This window comes from Narcine bancroftii, chromosome 12 (genome assembly GCF_036971445.1).
Source record: "Narcine bancroftii isolate sNarBan1 chromosome 12, sNarBan1.hap1, whole genome shotgun sequence".
Taxonomy (NCBI): domain Eukaryota; kingdom Metazoa; phylum Chordata; class Chondrichthyes; order Torpediniformes; family Narcinidae; genus Narcine; species Narcine bancroftii.
The window spans coordinates 10,260,156-10,284,238 of NC_091480.1; positions in this window are offsets into that span (position 1 = coordinate 10,260,156).

Below are 24,083 nucleotides of genomic sequence, written 5' to 3' on the forward strand. Positions count from 1 at the left end.
GAGCCGTTGTCATACCCACACTCCTGTTCGGCTCCGAATCATGGGTCCTCTACCGGCATCACCTATGGCTCCTAGAACGCTTCCACCAGTGTTGTCTCCGCTCCATCCTCAACATTCATTGGAGCGACTTCATCCCTAACATCGAAGTACTCGAGATGGCAGAGGCCGACAGCATCGAATCCACGCTGCTGAAGATCCAACTGAGCTGGATAGGTCACGTCTCCAGAATGGAGGACCATTGCCTTCCCAAGATCGTGTTATATGGCGAGCTCTCCACTGGCCACCATGACAGAGGTGCACCAAAGAAGAGGTACAAGGACTGCCTAAAAAAATCTCTTGGTGCCTGCCACATTGACCACCGCCAGTGGGCTGATATCGCCTCAAACCGTGCATCTTGGCGCCTCACAGTTCGGCGGGCAGCAACCTCCTTTGAAGAAGACCGCAGAGCCCACCTCACTGACAAAAGACAAAGGAGGAAAAACCCAACACCCAACCCCAACCCACCAATTTTCCCCTGCAACCGCTGCAACCGTGTCTGCCTGTCCCGCATCGGACTTGTCAGCCACAAACGAGCCTGCAGCTGATGTGGACGTTACCCCTCCATAAATCTTCGTCCGCGAAGCCAAGCCAAAGAAAGAATGTGAGTGGAAAGAAAAAGGTTGAAAACCACTGTTTTAATCATACCTAATTGACTCGTTTTGTACACAGTTTCAGAACTCCAAAGGAAATGGATCAATGGCAATTTTTCTCAAGCAAAATATTTCCATAACAATTGGTTCTAGAGCAGTGATTCTCAACCTTCCCTTCCCACTCACATCCAACCTTAAGAAATCCCTTACTAATCATAGAGCACCGATGGCATGGGGATTACTCCAGCCCATGACCCCAAGCACCAATTACACTCAATTGACCTACAACCCTGGTACATTTTGAAGGCTGGGAGGAAACCAGAGCCCCAGGGAAAACCCATGCAGACACGGGGAGAATGTACAAACTCCATACAGGCAGTGCCAGATTCAAACCCGGGTCACTGGCACTTTAATAGCATGGTGCTTACTGTAATTAAGCTAACCATGTGTCTCCTTTCCACAAAGTAATCTGATCGAAGGTCTTCAAACTCTATCTCTCTGTCCACAGATGCTGCTACGACTGCTGAGAGTTTCCAGCTTGTTTTGCCCATGTTTAAGATTTCCAACGTCCACAGTTTTATTTTACCTTGAGCCCATGTTCCATCACGCTGTCCCCTCTGCCAGGAGGTAGATCTTTCTTGTGTGGACCTCCCATGACATTTCATTTAATCTCCCCAAGTCCTGAGGAAAATAACATTGGACCAGTCAGACAGAATTAAAATGGCCAAGTCCTCAGGGATCTTTCCTGTAGCCTCATTTGTGCCACCACAGAATTCCTTCAGTCGGGTGATCAGAACTGAACATTGTTTTTATATCTTTCTAGTATAATCCCTCTGCACTAGTGTTTGCTTTTATAATGATACAATAGATTACCAACTAGCCCATTAAGACTGTGCTGCTCCCAGGGGAGGAATCCAATCAATCGCATTCTCCTCCCCAGTGTTTCCGTGTAATGCCTGCTGTTTATTCTCTCTCACACTTACTGTCAATTCTCCTTGGACTTTTTTTTCCATGAATATGCACTAAGGCACAATTTACATTGGCCAATTAACCTACGATGGGATATGGACAGAAACTATCGCATCCGGGAGGTCACGTGGTTGCAGGGAGAACATCCAAACTCCACACAGACAGCAATGAACATCAGGATCGAACCTGGGTCACCCCTGGATTGTGTAATTGAACAAAAGAGCCCAGTAATCTGAAGGTTTGCTGATCCAACTTGGCTATGCTAACTGTCTCAAAAAGACAAGCTATCTCCTGGCAATAAAGAGACAATTAATAATTCATAACCTTAGTCCAACACAATGCAGACAAACCTTCAAATTGCCATTTATTTCAGGGAAATGCAGAAAGGCTTTCAGTAGAAGGGCAATGGTTTACAAATAATCGGAGTTTCCGAACGAAAGTAATATTTTCAATGATCCTGTGTGACATTACATGGTATTTCATGGTTTAAAACTTGTTTTACAGAGGAATTGAAAATGTAATAATCTGCAGATGCAGGAATCCTGAAATAAAAAGGCAGAAAACGTTGGTTTGATCACAGAAGACCCTTTTTCACCGTACTAAATATTTTATGACAAATCAACTTGTTTGAAATCCAGGCCAAATGGGATGAGCTTGGTTGGAGTGGGCAAGATGGGCTGAAGGGTCTATTTCAATGACGCTATGAATCTTTGTAAAGAACCTGGCCTCATTTCCGTGTGACCCTTTAGTTTACAATGCTGACTCTTAGATCTTCCAGGAGGGGAAACATCTTTTCCTCATCTACCCTGTCAACATCCTCAGCTTGAATTTTAAAGCTCCTGTGTTTTCAATTACATTTTAATTTTCAAAAGTACAGCACTTCTGGCCCACGATCCCCATGCTGCCCAATACATCCACCAATCCTGTATGCTTTTTTGAGGGTGGGAGAGCACCCGGAGAAAGCCCACACAGGTCACAGGGCGAATGTACAGCCAGCAGCAGATTCGAACCCGGACCGCTGGTGCTGTAATAGCATTGCCCTAATGTGGTGATACAACCACTACACTGGCCGAACTCCTATCAGCCTACTGCAGGTGACAACCAGGTTGGCAACCTGAGAGGCTGGCCCCACCAGCCAGCTGTCAATCACCGACCCATATAAAGACTCGAGCTGTGCCTTTGGAGAGCCAGACACGTGGAGCCAGCAAAGATACTGAGACTGGTGTGTACAAGTGTAAGCTAATTAAAGCCTGTTGAACAGTCTGTGGACTTTGCGTCAGAATTATGCACAGCAGCGCTTACAACTAACACCATGGCTAACTGTTTGCAGAGAGGAGGAAAGCAATTTATATGAAATGCTGGAGGAACTCAGCAGTTATTATCGTGTCCATAGATATATAGATATATCACTCATGTTTCAGGCCTGAGCCCTTCCTCAAGGTATGAGTAAAAATCAGGCAGGCACATGAATTAAAAAGCTTGGGAGGGAAGAAGAAGAAGGGGGAGGCGTACAGACCAACAGACAGATGGTGTGAAAGGGTGGGACACAGGAGAGGGGAAAGGTGAGAATTGATTGGGGAGGGAGGGTTGTTTGAGGCCCTGTGGAAGCAGAGCTAGGAGAAAGGAGACAGAGGAAAGATTGGGGTGGGGTGGAGCTAATGGAAACCAGAGAAGTAGATGTTAATGCCATCTGGTTGGAGGATGCCCAGACAGAAGATGAGGTATTTCTCCAATTTGCTGGTGGTCTCAGTCTGACAGTGCATGAGACCATGGACAGACACGTTGGCATGGGAATGGGAGAGGGAATTGAAATGGGTGGCTACTGGAACATTCTCACTATCGCGGTGGACAGAGCTAAGGTGTTGAATGAAGTGATCTCCCAGTCTCTTCGATGTAGAAATGCCAGATGCAGCCGTTGAGCCCCGCAGATTCACAAGTGGAAGGACTATTTGGGGCCCCAAATGGTGATTAGGGAAGAGGTGTGGGTGCAAGAGAAGCATCTCCTGCAGTCACAGGGGAAAGCACCGGGGTGGTGGTGGGGGGGGGGGGGGGGGGTGGGCGAGTGAAGGAAATGGAGGAGTGGAGTCATGGAGGGAGCAGTCCTGCTGTCCTTGAAAAACACCTGCGAAATGATCCCACCACCAGACTCATCTTCCCTGCTCCTCCATTCTCCGCCTTCCGCAGGGACTGCACTCTCTCTGGAAAAACTGCAATCCAGTTGCAGTTTATATGAACTAGCTGTGCGCCAAGTGATGGCTCTGAGCAGATGAGGACACGTAAGGAGTTAGAAAAAGTCTTACATCAATATATGAAGGGAGCAAAAGTTTAGGGGATACATCAGAGGTAGGTCTTTTACACAGAGAGTTGTGGGTGCCTGGAATACATTTCCAGGGGTGGTAGTGGAGCAATAGGAGCCATTTATTTGTTACACATGCAGTTTTTTTGTACACTACCAATAGTTCTGCCTCACCTGCAGGAAAAAAGACTCTTAGGGTTTTTTGTGATGTCATGTATCTACTCTGACAATAAATCTGAACTTTGAAGTATGCCAATCGGCCCATCGAGTCTACTCTGCCATTCTATCATGAGCTGATCCATCCTCCCACTCAGCCCCACTCCCCAGCCTTCTCCCTAAAACTCTTGATGCCCTGACTAATAAAATACCTGTCAATCTCTGCCTTAAGTACGCTCAATGAGCTTGCTTCCACAACCGCCTGAGGTAACAAGTTCCACAGACTCATGACCCCCAAAATAGTCCTTCCACTTGTGAATCTGCGGGGCTCAACGGCTGCATCTGGCGTTTCTACATCAGAGACTGGGAGATCACTTCATTCAACACCTTAGCTCTGTCCACCGCGATAGTGGGAATGTTCCAGTGGCCACCCATTTCAATTCCCTCTCCCATTCCCATGCCAACGTGTCTGTCCATGGTCTCAAGCACTGTCAGAAATTTACCCGCATCTCTGTTTTAAATTGATGCCTTAGACAGTCACATGGATGAAAGAAAAATAGAGGTAAGAAGGAATTAGTATTTTATTTTTGTAGTATATAAAGGACCTGTACTGTGCTGTAGTCTGTAGTGTTCTATGTTCCATTTTCTATATATAATGATGGAAACATTTTGCTTTCCAACCTAAATTCCCTATTTTGCCTAATAATGTCCATATTTTTTGTGCCCTGTGGAAGTACATCCTGTGTTTTACAACTTTGCGTTTTGTCAGCAGATTCCCTTTTCCTGAGTATGTCAAGTTATTCTTCCTTAATGTTTACCCACGAAACTTGAACACTCCACCAAATGACAGCATGGTTTTCACTGACAGTGGCTCAAAATAATGAAAGCAGATTGTACCCGGTTTACTGATCTCGTTCAGCCACTTAGATGGAAAAATTGCAAAATAGAAGCTCTCCATCTCGTCCGCTGTGACTGCATGAAATGACAATTTTCAGGATGCCTCTGGGTTTTGTTTATGCTTCTTACATGTTACACCAACACAGCTCCTGATTAAGGGCCAGGTCCACAGTGAGTTGACCCTTTGATGCAAAACACAGAAATGCTGGAGGAATTCAGCCAGTCTAGCAGAGCTCATCGGAGGTAAAGATATATAACCCTTTTGAGTTTGTCCCTGTGAGCTCTGCTGTGTGAATAATTCTGACGCAAAGTCCACAGAATGTACAACAGGCTTTAATTAGCTTAAACTTTACACCAGTCTCAGTATCTTTGCTGGCTCCACATGTCTGGCTCCCCAAAGAGGCTGGCTTGAGTCTTTATATGGGCTGGTGGGTGGGGCCAGCTTCCCAGGTTGCCTACCTGCAGGTACAGTGGTTGCCCCCTGCGGTAGGCTGGTAGGAGTGTGGCCAGTGGTGTGATTGTATTGCCACAGTCTCCCAAGATCACAAGATATAGGAGCAGGGAACACTGCCGTCGGAGAGCAACAGCAATTGTCAAGGATCCACACCAGCCAGCACACACATTGTTCTTGCTGCTGCCATCAGGAAAGAGGTCTAGGTGCCACAGGACTCGTACCACCAGGTTCAGGAACTGCTGTTACCCCTCCTCCATCAGACTCCTCAACAACAAACTCAATCAGGGACTCATTTAAGGACTCTTGCACTTTATTGATTTGGTTTTTTTCTCTGTGTTGCACAGTCAGTTTGTTTACTTTATTTGTTTACACCTATACATGGAGCAGATTTTTTAACGATGCCAATAATTCTGCCTCGCCTGCAGGAAAAAGAATCTTAGGGTTGTTTGTGATGTCATGTATAAACTCTATCTACTCTAACAATAAACCTGAACTTTGAAGTAGGCCAATTGGTTGAGTCTGCTCCACCAGTCTATCATCAGCTGATCCAACCTCCCACTCAGCTCAACTCCCCAGCATTCTCCCTGTAACCCTTGATGGCCTGACTCATCAAATACACCCAACGACCTCGCTTCCAACAAGTTCCAAAGATTCACAACCCCGGCTAAAGAAATTTCTCCGCATTTCTGTTTTAAATTGATGCCCTTTTATCCTGAAGTTGTCCCCTCTTGTCTTGGGCTCCCTACCATGGGAAACAACCTTGCCATAGAGAGATGGAGACAGAGATCGAGAAATGGAAGAGTGTTGCTGGAGATGGACTGAGTGAGTTTTAGGTCAGGCTGGAAAATAGATAAGTCAACGAGCTCATCATGGGTACATGAGACAGCACCAAAGTAGTCATCGATGTAATGGAGGAAGAGTTGGGGAGCCTTGCCTGTGCAGGCTTATAGCATAAATTGCTCCACATAGCCAAGAAAAAGGCAGGCACAGCTGGGGTCCATATGGGTACCCATAGCTACCCCTTTGTCGGTGAAAGTTGATTGAGTCAAAGGAGAAGTTATTGAGGGTGAGGACAAGTTCTGCCAGAAGCGAAAGGTGTTGGTGGAGAGGGACTGGCTGGGTCTATTGTCAAGAAAAAAAAGCCTTTTTTTGAGTTTGTCTCCCGAGATAATATATATTTACTTCCTGTGGAGGGTAATCTTTATATCCTGTAGACACTGTGAGACCTGCTGAGTTTCTCCAGGATTTTTGTGTTTTCACTACAATCACAGCGCCTGCAGACTTTGGGGTTTCACTCTATTGTAGGCAAGGCTGCCACCTTGTGGCTGAAGGGAAAAAATCAGATCTTTCTCAATGGGAGGTTGAGTTGTTGTCTGACCTTGACAGCTGTATCTTGCCATTGCATGTTGCACAGGTGAAGAGTGGGATGCACAGCCCTCCAGGGTAGAGAATTCCCTCAAGATGATGCTTTAAGAAGGAAAGGGAGATGTCAAGGTACAAAGTCTTAGCAGCAATATCTCCAAACAGTTACGGACCCCTTATTCAATCGGGGAAAAAAATCCTTTATCTGGACATCTAAAATCCGGAAAGCTCTAAAATCCAGCAAGTGGGGACTGGCAGTTGGGAGAGGCGGCTGAGGGACCGGTGTTTGGGGGGAGGCTGCCGGGAGGGCGAGGGACCACGGTCAGGGGAGACAGTCAAGGGACCGGCAGTTGGGGGAGATGTCTGGGCGGCTGAGGGACCGTGGTTGGGGGAGATGGCAGCACAATTCGGATGGGCTTTCCAAAATCCAGAACACACTGTCCCCCAAGGGTTCCAGATAAAGGATCGTGTACCTGTACTAACTTTGGAGTCAGCTCAGAACACAGTCTCTGGGCTAATTTGTCAGATGAAAGATTTAGCCTATCAACAACAGCTATAAAATTATGATCTAAATTCTTTGGTGTTTTGATGAAGAAGACGTTGCCTGGAGATTTGACAATTGCTGGAGGAACTCAATGGGTCAGACAACATCTATGGTCAGAGATGGTCAGTCAACACTTCAAGAATCTGAGTGAGTTTGACAAGAGAGATAAAGTCACACAAACATGCAACAGACCCTTCAGCCTAACTCCTTCACGCTGATTATCTTGGCATTCTGGGTGATTCCCACTTGCCTGTGTTTGGTCCATTTCCTTCTAAACCCTTCCTTTCTATAGATCTGTCAAAATGGTTCTTGTATGTCAAATTCATACCCACTTCTATAGATTCCTCTGGCAGCTTGTCCAAATGTGGACTACCTTCAAGTTGCCCCTCAAGCCCCTCTTAAATCTCTCCCATCTCAATTTAAATATTGTGCTCTTTATTCTAGAAAATTCTACCTTGGGAAAAAGACTATGAGCATTCACAGTAAACCTCACTTCTCAGCCTCCTAATCCCTAAGGAATAACAAATATCTAACCTCTTCCAATAACTTATGCCCTCTATTATGGCAACATCCTCATGAATCACCTCTGCACCACTTCTGACTTACGGCTGTGACCAGACCTGCACATTGTACTCCAAGTGCCGTGTAGCTGTATCCTGAGGTCCCAGACATTGAAACTTTTCCTCTAATTGGAGAGTCTTGAACATGGGGACAAGGGCACCAGATAAGGGGGTGATAACTGGCATGCATGGGGACCTCATAAGAAGTAGTAAATTTACAGAACTCTATGAATGGTTGTGTTGGCTAGATCATGGGTGATATTTAAAGCAGGGGTAGATACAATTTTGGAAGATTGGGGAATTGAGAGCAATTGGAAACTGGTAAAGAAAAGAAATTGAAACCTAGGGCAAATCAGCATTGATCATATTGAATGGTGGGATAGGTTTGAGGGACAGAATGCCGACTCCTGCTCCTTGTGTTCCAGAGTTCATGGTCTTGGGAACAGGAGCATGATAACCAATGGTGGAGCTAATTCAGCGAAGGACAAGCAAGAGTTCAAGATTTAATTTAGACATACAACGTGGTAACAGGCCCTCCCCGCCCATGAACCTGTGCCGCCAAATTACACCCCATTAACTTAAATCCCCAGCAGAATCTTTTAAATGCCCCCAATGTTACAGCCTCCACCACTATCCCCAGTAAAGCCTTCCAGGCCCCCACGACTCTCTGTGTAAAAAAAACTTACCCCTAACGTCTCCCCTAAACTTCCCTCCCTTCACTTTGTGCACATGACCTCTGCCCTGGGAAACAGGGCCTCATAATCTATCAAGTCTCCTCTGATCCTTCTACACTCCCAAGAGAAAAGACCCAGCTCTGCTAACCTTGCCTCATAAGGCTTTTTTCCCAATCCAAGCAACATCCTGGGGAATCCCCTCTGTGCCCTCTCCACATCTTTTCTATAATGAGGAATCTTTATCTGGCTTATGGCAGACTAAAGGCGCTTTTGTGAAATTTCTGTTTTATTACATGACGATACAAAGTATTTGATCTGATCTTAACTACGTTTAATGAGGCAGCTTCCACTGTTTCATTGGACAGAAACACTTGGTAAAAAATACTCGAAGGACACAGGTTAACTATATACTATACGAAATGAAATTTGCATCTCCAACCAAGGAAGAGTTTATAATAAGATACAATCAACATTTAATGTATCAGTAATATCACCAAAATATGAGAACTCCAAAGCTAGTAAAATTTCTACAGGTACAATCTTCCCCAACTCAATCCTATCTCAGTTTTGGTTTCCTATCATTTTCATTTTGGGAATTTCAGTTTTCAAAAAATGAACCCAGAAAATCAGATTGTTATGAAGTTAAAAATGGGCCACAGTGAGCAGAAGCGTAGAGAGGCAATGCTGGATTTACTCATCAGATCGAACAGCATGGCGTTGGAGTGATAGGGTTTTATCGAAATGGAATTTTTTTCCATGATTTGGTCACAGAGAACAAGGCTTGAAAACCGGCCCAGAGTCTCCACCACTCCTCTTGAAACCCATCCTATTCTAACCCATTTATTCTCCCATTATCTCCTCGACAGATTCCACCTATTATCCATAAAATAAGTGGCATTTGCTATGGACAATTAAACTACTATTCAATATGTTCTTGGACTATGGGGTGGGGGTGTAACAGTAGCATAAGCGGTCACAGGAATCTGGTGCTGTCGGTAAGGAGTTTGTACGTTCTCCCCGTGTCTGCATAGGTTTCCTCCAGGTGCTCCAGTTTCCTCCCACCCTTCAAATCATAGATTAATTGGGGTATTTGGGCAGAATGGGCTCGTGAGCTGCTCATACAAACCCTCTGAGACTCTACTATTTATTTAACACTACTTAGTTTTTTTATTTGTATGTGTGTATCATGTATGTGTGCATTTGCAATGTTTTACACCGAGGATTGGTGAATGATCTTTTGTGTTTTACTTGTACAGTCGGATGATAAAGGAACATGAACTTGCTGTATGTTTTAAAAACCCATACAAACTCCACTCAGAGAGCACGCAAGGTCAGGATCGAACCCAAGTCTCTAGTGGCGTGGGGCTGCCACTCTCCACAGTGCCAATCTCAGATTTCCTATTTGGACATACTCCTGGGAACTGATTCGTCTTGCTTTTGATCGTGAAGCCTGATGCATAATGTTACACGATCTATATAAGATCAACCCTTTTGAAGATCTGCTCATGTTTCTTTTCCCATTACCTAGTGCTTTAGTTGGATTACAGCAACAACATTCCGAGATGCTCTGGTGAAATCTGCATGGGAACAGCTCACTTTGTTGCTCATTAGCCACTAATCAGATCTCACGTTTCCAGCCAAGTCGAAGGCTGTGAATTGATAAATGTCAGCACCACATGAGAGGGAAGTGTATTTTTAGATTGTTCACAGAGATGAATATTCTATTCATAGTGTGAGTTGTCCGAATGGTGGGCATATCATCTTACCGTTAATTCTATGGATTCATTAAAGTTCAGTATTGTTCAGGCTTTATGATCATTCAGTCATTCAGCACAGGCCTGGAAGTCAGCTTGAAGAAAACTGAGGTCCTCCATCAGCCAGCTCCCCACCATGACTACCAGCCCCCCCACATCTCCATCAGGCACACAAAACTCAAAACGGTCAACCAGTTTACCTATCTCAGTTGCACCATTTCATCAGATGCAAGGATCGACAACGAGATAGACAACAGACTCGCCAAGGCAAATAGTGCCTTTGGAAGAGTACACAAAAGAGCCTGGAAAAACAACCAACTGAAAAACCTCACAAAGATAAGCGTATACAGAGCCGTTGTCGTACCTACACTCCTGTTCGGCTCCAAATCATGGGTCCTCTACCGGCATCACCTACGGCTCCTAGAACGCTTCCACCAGCAATGTCTCCGCTCCATCCTCAACATTCATTGGAGCGCCTTCATCCCTAACGTCGAAGTACTCGAGATGGCAGAGGCCGAGAGCATCGAGTCCACGCTGCTGAAGATCCAGCTGCGCTGGGTGGGTCACATCTCCAGAATGGAGGACCATCGCCTTCCCAAGATCGTGTTATATGGCGAGCTCTCCACTGGCCACCGTGACAGAGGTGCACCAAAGAAGAGGTACAAGGACTGCCTAAAGAAATCTCTTGGTGCCTGCCCCATTGACCACCGGCAGTGGGCTGATCTCGCCTCCAACCGTGCATCTTGGCGCCTCACAATTCGACCGCAGAGCCCACCTCACTGACAAAAGACAAAGGAGGAAAAACCCAACACCCAATCCCAACCCACCAATTTTCCGCTGCAACCGCTGAAACCGTGCCTGCTTGTCCCGCATCGGACTTGTCAGCCACAAACGAGCCTGCAGCAGACATGGACATACCCCTCCATAAATCTTCGTCCGCGAAGCCAAGCCAAAGAAAGAGTGCCTTCATTCCACTATGTCCATGTTTAGTCCTCATAGTCATAGCAGTTCTACAGCACATGCCGCTTGGGCACATCTTGACGCCCACCATTTGCCTGGAATCAGCCCTCATCCCTCGAAACTTGGTGTATCTGTCTAAATGTCTTCTGAGCGCAACAATTGTTCACATTTCTACCTCTTCCTCTGGCCTTTTAAATCTTGCCCCTCACACCCTAAATCAATGCCGTTTAGTTTTATATTCTGGGAAAACAGAGAGAGAGAGAGAGAGAGAGAGAGTCTAAGGTAAAATGAGAGAGAATCAAAGGGATAAAGAGAGAGAAAAATGAAGGGAGAAATGAGAGGGAGAGTGAAGGGGAGAGACTAAGGGAAAAATGAAAGAGAGAGAATCAAAGGGATAAAGAGAGAGAAAAACAAAGGGAGAAATGAGAGAGAGATGACCAACCTGTCAAAAGTAGTCTACTGGATCAAAAAATCTGGGACCTCCCTGGCCAGGAGCATTGTGCGATCGTTCACACCCAGACACCAGCACCTTAGGCTCAATGGGCAACCAAGTTTGCACAATAATCTCCCCTTGCCAGCAATGCCCACTTACCAAAAATGCATTTAAAAGCAAAAACCTTAGCTTGATTTGAGTACACTGGAAGTGGTTTAAGCTACATTAGTCATGGGAAAATCACCCCCAACATCTATCTCAGGAGCGTGATTTTCCCAAAATTCCCTACTCTCCATGGTGTCCATGGTTCTTTCCTGGGGCTAACAATGAAGTTAAGTGGTGGAACGACCAAACTGTAATCACTCCTTAAACACTAATCTAAGCTTGATAAATTTAAATGCTTTACTGAATGACACAGTCATAGAAATGTCTGTTCAATTACCAGTAATAAATTGTCAGATAGGAAATGGAGATGCAACTCTTCACATCCCTGGTTCATCTGTTTAGCACATGGGTCTTCAGGGTTTAAATTTTCTATGTTCAAGTTTAAATACCTATTTTTCTTCTCCCTCAAATATCTGTGAAACTGCTTAGTTTTAAAATATTCTAATTGAATAAACATATTTAAATTCAGAGCCTGTCATTGCATAATTGATATGCCATATTTAGCTCTTGATTAACATAAATACAAAAGTACAGATGGTGCTATTATAATTTAAGATATCAAATATAAAGATTCAACAATGCCAGACTTAAATAAAAGCTTTAATTAGTCACCAACAATGTCTTTGCTAAATTATAAATTGTGCAGAATTAATAACATTGGTTTACTTATTGAAGAACCCCATTCTGAGTTACTTTGAATGTCTAATAAAAGCGGTTGAAGTCTATAAATGAGGATAGAAGGAGAATTTAGAAACAGCATGTTCTGGGGTGAATGATCTATGAGTCAATCATAAAAGCAAAGGGAGTGGACAGGGCCCCTGCTTCTGTGGTTGCTGCCCACCTTTAGTTCCTTCATTCTGATCCACACTGAAAAAAACTTCCTCCAACCGCCTGAGATGTCTCACTGCTCTGACAACTATAACAGAGACCTACGTAGGGAAATGCAAGATTCATAAACTGGGGCCCGGGAGTCCTGGTTCAGGATAGCCCGAAGAGAAACTTTCAAGTTGAGATAGTTGAAGAAGGCAAATGCAATGCTGGCGTTTATTTCAAGAGGAATAGAATATAAAAGCAGGGATGTGCTGTTAAAGGCTCTGTCAGGCACTGGTGAGACCTCACTTGGAGTATTGTGAGCAGTTTTGGGCTCCTCATTTAAGAAAGGATGTGCTGATGTTGGAGAGGGTTCATGGAAATGAAAAGGTTATCGCATGAGGAGCATTGGGCAGCTCTTGGTCTGTATTCATTGGAATTTAGGAAAATAGGTGGGATCTCAGTGAAACATTTTGAATGTGAAAAGGCTTGGACAGAGTAGATGTAGAAAGATTGTTTCCCATGGTGGGAGAGTCTCTGACAAGAGGGCACAACTTCAGGATTAAAGTGCGCCCACTTAGAACAAAGATGCATAGGAATTTCTTCAGCCAGAGGATGGTAAATCTGTGGAATGTTTTGCCACTGGCGGTTGCAGAGGCCAGGTACTTAAGGCAGAGATCGCTAGGTTCTTGATTAAAGGTTATGGAGAGAAGGCCAGGCAGTGGGGCTGAGTGGGAAAATGGATCAGCTAATGATTGAATGGTGGGGCAGACTTGGTGGGCTAAATAACTTACTTAAGCTCCTATGCCTTATCGTCTCACACCATTTCAGCAAGAGTGGTTGTCCCGCAACTTTGAACATCACTGTCAGGTTTATACTGTTCTGTGGGATGCATTTCATTAGTTAATAGGCTCTGTCTTCTGCACACAGTGAAAGCTTTGAATCCTGCAAGTCAGGCTACGACTGAAAATGCCGGCGCTGCCGGAGCCGTTGTAGTGGCAGCGCTGCCGCTGGTGCGGACTCACAGGGAGCGAGGGAGCAGAGATGTAGCGCTCCCGCGGGGTCCAGCCGCCTAGTCGAATGCCGTCAGCTCGCATGGACTTTGAATGGACCGTTGAGGGAGATGATAGTAGCTTTATTTAAAATCCCGCAACCTCGGATCTGCGCCTGAAATGGCAGCAACCTTGAGGGGCTGCAGACTCTGGGGAAGTGGAGGGCATGGCACCAGAGGATGGGAAGATCGTGCTCTGTCTGAGAGGGAGAAGCGGAGGAGATGACCCGCTGGGAGGGGTGACCACTGCAGTGAACCAGTGAGGTGGCTCTGTGGCTGAGGGTCTAGTTCATGCTGCTGGCAACTCAAGGCGAGGAACCCGTGGAGGCTGTGGGCTGCTGCAGACTGCCGTCGGGTGACTTGCACTGGGCCGCGGACTGCTGGAGACTGGCTTGATCTGGCTGGAAGGGTACCAGGTGTTGGAACCAGGATGCGGGGAGGTCCCTGACTGTGTTGGAGGTTTGTATCTGGTGCTCAGTTACCAATGATTTAGACTGTGTGGCCACGGGGGCTGCAGAATCACTGGAGGCAAATCTGGGAGGAACTCTCTTTTGCTTCTCTCTCTCTGAATGTAAGAGGTGGTCAGGCAATTCCTGTTGGTGGCGAATCTGTCTGCCTTGCAGCAGGCAAAAAGAAATTTTATGAAATATGACACTGTTTTATTACCATGACACTAAATCTTGAATCTTGAAAATGAAAGGTGTCTGGTAATTTTCACCTAATGTTGATCTCAGTTCATAGCTCTACTCAGTGATGCATTGAGCTGGGATTCTTTTAGGACGGCTCCTGCGGATGTTACAAGGAGAACCTTGTTTGATGTTGTGCAGAATTGGATCAGGTAGTCGTTTAAACTGTTGTCGGACCTCCTTCATCAAAGGGCTCTAGAATGCATCGCATGAAAGGGTGGTGGAAGCAGAGTTGCTTGAATCATCTTGGCATAGAAGCAATGGGCCAAGGGCTAGTAGTTGGGATTCATATGGATGGGTACCTTCAGGTCATCATGGACACAATGAGCTAAATGGCCTGTTTCCATGCTGTGTGACTCTGTGACTTGAAATGCCAGTAATTGCTCTTCTTAGTAGCAAGAATATTCTCATAAACAATCCAAATTGAACTGATTGAGAGGATTTCAATTCATGGGCTGAATTTAATGCAGAGTGCATGATGACTGATAGGTCCTCATCATTACCGATAATGAAATACAGTGGTCTGAATTTCATGTTGTAATATCAGGGTTTGTCTTCATTGCATGGATATTTAGCCTTGTAAAGTTGCAGATTGCGATTCAGCCTTTCTCCACAGCCTGTGTCACAATTAAAGGAAATCTTTGGACCTGGCGTGAACTTAAGGTATTTGCAAACTAATCCAACTGGAAAATGTTCTGGATATATTAAGCTTTGTTGCATCAGATCCAAATGAATTTTTTATGAAAAGCAAAGCTTTAATTGCTGCTTGGCAAATTTTGTGGCCCCAAAATAATGAATGTTTTGCATTTTAATTGCCTCATATAAATATTGCAAAATACAAGAAATTTTAAAACCATACAAAATTATTTTTAAAGTTCATTTGCATATTTTAGCTTCTTATTTTATTGTGCGTGCGTGACCCTGTCGATAATTACCGGATGCAAAATGTTTGATCAGTAAATTGAAAAGAGTGCCATCAGATTTTTGGCTTTCCTGTCAGTGGGAATTATTTCTGCTGAGGGAACTTGATGTCATCGACCATTGTAGGAATCCAGGGATCCCTTGAACTGATGTCTGAAAGTGACCAGCGAGAAAAGGAAAATTCAATCTTTTTTTGAGATCCAGCCATTGCTGCTTGGCTGAAATATCGATGCAAAATGTTGTTATATGAGGCTTGTCTGCATAATATTTTTTCCAAGGTGGCAGCCAGTACATTTTTTTTTAATTTAGACATTCATACAGCACAGTAACAGGCCATTTCAGTCCACATGTCCGTGCCACCCAACTTACACGCAATTAACCTACACCATCGGTACGTTTCAAACGGCGGGAAGAAAATGGAACCCCAAAGAGAAAACTCACGCAGACACGGGGAGAAAGTACAAGCTTCTTACAGGCAGTGTGAGATTTGAACCCCGCAGACACGGGAAGAACATACAAACTCCTTATAGACAGCACAGGATTTGAACCCCGCAGACGCAGGGAGAACATACAAACTCCTTATAGACAGCACAGGATTTGAACCCCACAGACATGGGGAGACTGCTGAGATAGAACATAGGGGGCTGTTCCTCCAATTCAACTGGGTTGCTCTGTGAAAAAACAGAGCATGGAAACAGGTCCTGTGACTCACTGAGTTCCTATCAACAAACAAGCATCCATTTGCATTCAATTCCACTCCCCCTCCCACTTTTATTCATTCTCCCTAATCTTCCATCAATTCACCTCTGTCAATTCTACCATTCATGCACACACCAGGAGCAATTCACAGCAGCTAATTAACCAACCAACCTAAGATCCTTTGGGAAGAAACACACAAATGCTGGAGAAACTCAGCAGGTCAAACAGTGACTTGATGTAGCAAAGGTGATGATACATCACCCGCGTTTCGGGCTTCAGCCCTTCATCAAGGGTGATGTATCTTCACCTTTGCTACATCAAGGCACTGTTTGACCTGCTGAGTTTCTCTAGCATTTGTGTGGTTTTTTTTTCACTTAACCACAGTGTCAACAGAATCCTGTGTTTTACCTATAATCCTTGGGCACCCGGAGGGAAGCCCAAGGTCAGGATAGAACCCGAGTCACTGGTGCAGTGAAACATCTGGCTCTCCCCTGGGCCACTCCAACAAATCAAGGAGGGATATTGGGAGACTAATTGTGAACTATGACTTCCTACTTAAATAATAGTTTATATTATACAGTATTTATCTGGTACATTTGCATGTCCATCCAGGGTCCTGTGGGGAAATTGAAACAGTAATGTAGGGTCTGCTGGTACATGGAATTATTTAGTAGTTATTACAAAAGGATAATGGATTACTAGAAAATAAGCTATTCAGTATGCAATACATCTTGGATAAATTTCAAGAGCACAGTTAATCCCAAATTATATAGCTTTACACAGCAGTTGAAGAATTGAAACAAGCATTTGTTCTACACTACTGAATCTAACCCCATCAGCGTAACCTTTTATCCCTGTGCCCCATGTGTATTTATCTTGATTTAATTTGAATTTCAATCTGCCTTGTGTCTAAGGTGGATTGCCATGTATAAATAGTCCCATAACTGAGAGAATATCTTAATTATTTATACATATCCATATCTTTATTGCTACACTACACTTTTGAAATAATAAAATGTCTGCATTCTTTACTATGCACTAAATACCAATATAAAAATGTCAGTGAAGCAGTCTGCACATGCAATCAGTTCGTTGCTCTGCAAAGCTAGCCAATATGGATGTAGAGCATTGCAGCAGGGATTGGGACCCTTGGGTCATTAAACTGGGCCGAAAGGGGTTCCAATCAGACTTTCTCCATGACCCTGCATCTATAAGGAGTTTGTACATTCTCCCTATCTACATGGGTTTCTCCCACCTTTCAAAACATACAGGGGCTGCAGGTTAATTGGGGCATTTCAGTGTCACAGGGCCAGAAGGTACTGTAACTGTGCTGTGTGTGTAAACTAAAGTAAAGGTGCTGAAGGATTGGAAGAGGTTTGTGCTCTGCTCTTAGAATGTAGAACGTTAATGACAAAGAATTAGGCCGTTCCGTGATTGCATGATTTCTTCATGGCCCATCTTTTTTCATGATAAAATTATTTTTATCATGAATATTGTCACGAAGTTGATTCTGGAAAGGAGGGGATCATCTAATGAGGAGAGATTGAATGCCCCGCGATTATACTCTTTGGAGATTAGAAGGACAAGGTGGAGGTGGGGAAGGGGGGAGGGGTTATTTAGAAATATAAGGAAAAGATAAGATTAAAAAAAAAGGAGTTGTTTCCAGTGGCAGATGAAACTAGAGTAGAGGACACAGCGCCTTGTAGATTTAAGGTAGAAATGAGGAGGAACTGCTTCTTCCAGGGAGTAATAAATTTGCAGAATTCTCTGCTCAGTGAAGTGGTAGAGGTTACCTCATTAAGTGAATTTAAGATACAGATGGATAAACTTTTGAATCATAGGGGAATTAAGGGTTATGTGGAACAGGAGTGGAACTCAAAAGTCTGCAGATGCTGTGATCGTAGTCAAAACTCAGAAATGCTGGAGGATCTCAGTTGGTCTCTCAGTAACCGTAGGAAGTAAAGATACATTACCGACGTTTTGGACCTGAGCCCTTCCTCAAGGTATGAGCAAAAAGCCAGATCAGCCCTGATCTTATTAAATGGTCGAACAAGCCTGACGGTCCAGATGGCCTACTCCTTCTCCGAGTTCTTATGTCCTTATTTTACTTACATTGTCTAACCTCCAGCTACCTTGGCTTCCTTTCACTGTTGGAGAAACTGGTAAGAACAGAATAATATTTTACATTTCAATAATGATATACATTCTTCTAATGTACCATGATTAATATGAGTGATTCTTTTTCAAGACACATTATACCACAGATCTCTTTATTTCATTATTTTCATTCAACAGGTTAAAACCAGTTTTTAGTAACATTTCCAAACATTTTCCAGCATTATATTAAAATAATACAACTGAAAAAAAATCAGTCATAGAGTGATTTTCTTTAATATTTCCAAGATCTTCCAAAAAGATCAAAATTGAAAGCATTTTATAATTCTCCTCTTTGCTATTTGTAATAAGATCTATAAGCAACCAAAAGCATTTAATCTGTACTCTTGAATTTTGTCTTGTACCAATTTCAAGAAAAATAATTGAGTGCTCATCTCAGGTTCCTCCTGTACCTTTTCCCCAATGGTAGCAGTGAGAAGAGGGCATGGCCTGGGTGAAGGGGGTCCTTGAGGATAGAGGCTGCTTCCATAGGACACTGTCTCTCTCGATGAAAGATTATGTCAACTGGGAAAAAAGGAATATGTGTGCTGTTTAATATTCAAGAGACAATAGAAGCTAGTCCATGGATAAACCTTCAGACTTTAAACCATCTCAAAAATAATTTGCAAGCAGAAGTGTTTCTGTTTGTTGATTATCCTTCTTCACGTTTGGACAGTACTAACATCTCACTCCATTTCGAAGCAAATCAACGCCATCATTTTTTAAAATTTATATTGCCATGTGATGACTAGAATAAATTAAATAAATCGAATAAATTATGTTTGTAATTCCTATCTCCAAAATCCTTCTGTTGCTTTGTCATTGTCACAGCTGTGTCAACGGCTCTTATAATGGGATTTGTCTATTGTAGAACTGTTCCACTGTATTCATAATCTCCCAGCTCTGCTGGTACTACACAGCACATCAATTTGGCAAGCCGCAGTTTCTGAACCAGGACTGCAGCAAAATTTATGTGGAGAAACCAGATGTGGTTGTTTGCTGTACAACTGCTTAGCTGAAAGAGTATATAAATACTTAACAACATTAGTTCTGTCCATAAATCCTCTGTTATCATTTCCATGATGAAGACCCAGCTCCCCCTACATTTAATAAAATTGCCTATGTAACCAGGCCACACAATTACAGTCACGCATTGCATGACGTTCAGTGGAGCAACGTCCGTGGACCCATAAAGTTATAATAGATTATGGATAATAGATTATCCATTGCCTATTGTAGAGCGCGTTGAAAGAACCAAAGACTTGTTGATCCAAACCAAGGCTTTTATTAACTGAAAGACTGGAGCATATCACAAGTAGGTTGACCAGCCCAGAATGACCCAGTCTGGCTCGGAGCAACCCTTTAAGACCTGCCAGTAGGTGTGGCTACGCTCTCAGCCAATCACAGTCATCCAACACGACCATCTGTACATAGACACATTGGTGATAGAATCTGTACTATCACAGCTATTTCTGTGTTTATGGTGTGCATATTTTTATGTTCCTAATTGAAATCAGTATGAGAATGATTTAATCGGAGCAAAGCAATTATCCAGTTACGTTCGCTAAGGCCCGTACTCCGGAGAATGGGACGTAGCAGATCTAACCAGATAATATGGTGTTCACACAACGTGAAACACGTTGCATAATGCCCTATTTCATGGATGTTAAATGATGCACGACAGTATTAGAGCATCCTAACAGCGGTGTGGTGGAGAAGCTGACATTTATATCTCTGAGTTTCTCAGTTTGCCCTTCAAAAAGCTCTCGTTGCTCCTCTTTGCTTTGCGATGGCAGGTATATTTTCCTCAAAGTGCCACACAATAATAAATAAGAATATTTTTTATGACTTTAATAGGTCACTGGACCAATTATTCACACTCCTTTCAGCCAAATAATATTTCACTCTTGTTTTACAATGAAGTGAGAGTCATTATAAATTTTTTTAAGTTGTTGGAATGTACAATACATAATCAACCAAATTGGATCCTATTATCTCCGTGACAATATCACAATACAAATTGGAGCCATCGTTGTTTTCAACGTCAACCATTAAAATCCCACTACAGTATCTGTTTACAAATTACCCTTTTTATTAAAGATACATTTTATAGTTTAATTTTCACTCATAAATAGATTGGATCATTCTTTATGAGTGCAATTTTTTTCCATTTACACAACGAATCAGATTGCAAATAGGTAACAGAGAGATAATGATCTATAAAGAGTAATTTGCTAGCTGCTTTTATATAAAACTTTGTTGCGATATTTGCGAGAGGTGGTATGTGTTTTAGAAACATCTAGCATTCCATAAGCACTGGGTAGGTTTTAATAATCGTGCTGTTAAAACATAGGGACAGTTAAGTCTGTGGAAGGGAAATATTTCTTAGAAGAAACTTGTTAATGATAAAAGAAAAATAATCATTGAAAAACATTTTAACTTCTAAATTAAAAAAAGCTCATCACAACGTGTTAAAGCGTTGTTAATGTAATGCTTGGGCAACTGGTGATCTATGGCTTTGTTACTGCTGTGGCCATTCAAAGGAAACATTAAAAAGAAAAGAAACTCAAATGAAAAAGAAAACTAAGGACCTGACGAGAAAAGGGTAGGTGCGTTGTCTGCGCCAAGTCCTATTTCCGTAATCACACCTCTGGCCATACTGGGATATTGAAAGGGGGAATCAATCTGTCTGAGTACCAATGTAAGGTTGCCACACTCCAACGAATGTGTCATGTTTCCTCCGTAGGTTATATGTGATTTTAAACAATCGATGTGTTAACCAAGTTGAAAAATTTGACTGCAAAAAAAAATAGAGAAAATACTTGAAAGTTTTTTTCCCACCAAAATAATGATGGTCTGAGAGGAGGTTTGAGTTTGTTGCCACCCTCCCAACCCCCAGACTACATCAGGAGAACCAAACATAGTAGAGGTTAGAGTCCCATTGCTCTTATGAATCTGAAAAAATGCACGGCCTGATTCAAAGGCACTGTTATCAGACTCTTGAATGAACCTCTCGTTAGTCATTATCACCTACTATTTTCTTTCCTAAACCTTCTAATGTGGGGCAGGCATGTTAATAATCTTTGTATGCAATTGATTCACAATTCTCTGTGAACACCACTATAGGATTTGTATTCATGCTAAGATTTGGGTTTGGACGAGTTTAGCGATCTCTCTCCTGAATCATTTAAATCTGTAATTAGCCACACTCGGCTTTATTACAGAATCCAGCCTTTGTCTTCTAATCACCCACTCCTCCCTTATGACCCACCTTCCTCAACCTGACCCCTTTGACTTCTTTGCCTCGCTCTCCCTTTGTCAGGCACCTGCCAATCTCCTGCCTCTACCCATCATGTTTCATTTCTACCTGGTTCACCGTCCCACCCTCTCCTCTACACTGGCTTCTCCTACATTCATCCAGTCTCGATAAAGGGCTTTGTCTCGAAACATCGACCTTTCTTTTTCTCCCCACTGATACCTGAACCCCGCAAAGTGTGTTTACCTTCAGATTCCAGCATCTGCAATCTCCTGTGAAGCTCTGGATCTTGATGAAAGGAGGACGAGGTTCGAAGAAGTAACAAATCTACTCCTTCCACCTATGTTACACTCTTTTGATTGATTGCCATGTAATCATAGCAACAAATTAAACCGATCCCATAATTTTTCTCTGGATTTCGTCTTGTCATCCTTGAGTTCCTCCAGCGCTTAAATTGTGTGCCGATCCTGGAATTTGTCCTAGCTCTCTGATGATGGATTGGGGCTATACCAAGGTGCTTGTGGTATATTCTTGTATATTCTTAGATGCCATCTTGATAAACACATTTAACATTCACAGGCAATTCTGAAGCTAAACGGGTTTGACTGAATTTGTTGTTCTGGAAACTTAAGTTTCCTCAAAGAACTCTCGGAGCAGGATTCATTGATAGTTTTGAGTGAGAGATGGACAAAGGTGAAATAAACGGGTTTGCAAATACACAGAAATGTTGAAGGAACTCAGCAGTCTCGCGGCGTCCATTGAGGACGAGCTTGATATTGAGGGCACGAGCTCAAGCCCAAAACCTTGAGAAAGGGCTTAGGCCCAAAAATATTGGTTACATATCTTTATCTCCAATTTACGCCGCGAGACCTGCTGAGTTCCTCATTTCGGTGTTTTTACTTCAATCACAGCGTCTGCAGACATTCGTGTTTCACTCCTGACATGCAGATACTGCAAGGATTAGAAACCTGGTGTTAGTCAATGCAAGGCAAATTGAAATGGAAAGTTATAAGGTCATGTTTCCTTTTGAATCTGCTCCTTTACTGTTCTATGTCACAGAGTTCTTACTTAAGGAAGTAAATTAATAATTGGAAGGCTTATTGTGCAAATACTTGGAACCGGTGTGTTTGTGTGTCCTTGTAAGGGAACATGCTAGGTTCATATCCACTGGAGATTATAAGGGTGAGTGTATGAAACAGAAAATTTAGACGGGTCTCAACAAAGTGGATATGGAAAGAATAAGATGGTCATTAGTTAAAATGAAAGGCACGTCTACTTAAGACAGAGGAGAAGAATTTTTATTCCCTCTCAGAGGGTTGTGAGCAGTTGGAATTCTCTTCCTTAAGGGCAATGGAGGTTTTTTTTAATTTAAATTTTAGATTTTAATCATTTTAAGGCAAAGACAGATAGATTCCTGAAAAGCAAAGAGGTGAGAGGTTACTGCAGGGAGACGGGGTTACAATCAGATCGGCCATGTGGGGCAGACTTAGGAGGCCTAGTCAAGTCAGTATATTGTCATCTAATTGCACAAGTTCAACCCGACAAAGCAGTGCTTTCCGGTCCTTAGTGTAAAACATGCAGATCCACAACCAGACATCGCACACATACAGAAACAACAATACAAATGCAGGATAAGTATTCATATTCAAATAAATATGGTTTCATAAATGTGACAGTCTCGGATGGTTAGTGAGAGCCGTTCCTTTGGTCATTCCACATTCTCACTCCCCGCGGGAAGAAATTATTTCTCAGCCTGGTGGTGCTGGCTCTGATATTCCTGGATCTCTTCCGCGACAGGAGCAGCTGAAAGAGGCTGTGTGCGGGTGTGGAAGAGGTCCTCAATGATTTCACGTGCCCTCTTCAGATAACGATCCCGGTCGATCATGTCAATGGAGGGGGGAGGGAGACTCAAGTGATCCTCGCTGCTGCGTTTATGGTATACACCTGCTCCCAAGTTTCAATGTTTCAGAGTGATCCTGCCTTTCAGAATTCTGCCCGACTTACATGTCAAGTTTATTCTTGTCTTTCTATTTTACTACATTTTAATTTACTATTTCTGCTTTATTTTGTTGCTCCCAGAGTGGTTGCATTTCTTTTTGTATTGTAGCGGCCCATGGCCGACTCCATGGGCCGACAAAGCAAACAGTCATCGAGCGTGACGATCGGGCAGACAGCATGCGGGATGAGATGCCCGCTCCCATAGGCCGCAGTAATAGTGGTCGAATTGACTAATCACAGCCAGCAGATTGCAAGGGGTCCAATCTGGGACAACCAAACGGCACCCGGCCTTGTTCAAGCCACGCTCTGGTGGTGACACGGCTGGTTGCCTATAAAAGGCAGAGCTGCAGCCCAATAAAGTTAGTGTCAATTACACTCCCTTGGTGTGCCAGTCCTCTTTCTACCTCGAGCTATAACATGAGCTATAACCGTAGCGACCCCGCTTAAGTAACACTATTGTTTTGATCTCTTTAGCTAATACAATCTTTCAAATAGTTCTGGCTGGAGGTCCCTCAAATGTACACAACCTCCACCCAGAGAATTTTTAAATTTAAATTTAAAATGTTTAAATGTCGACATAGAGCATGGGAACAGTCCAGTCTGTGCCGCCCAATTTACACCCAATTAACCTACACCCCTGGTACACTTCAAATGG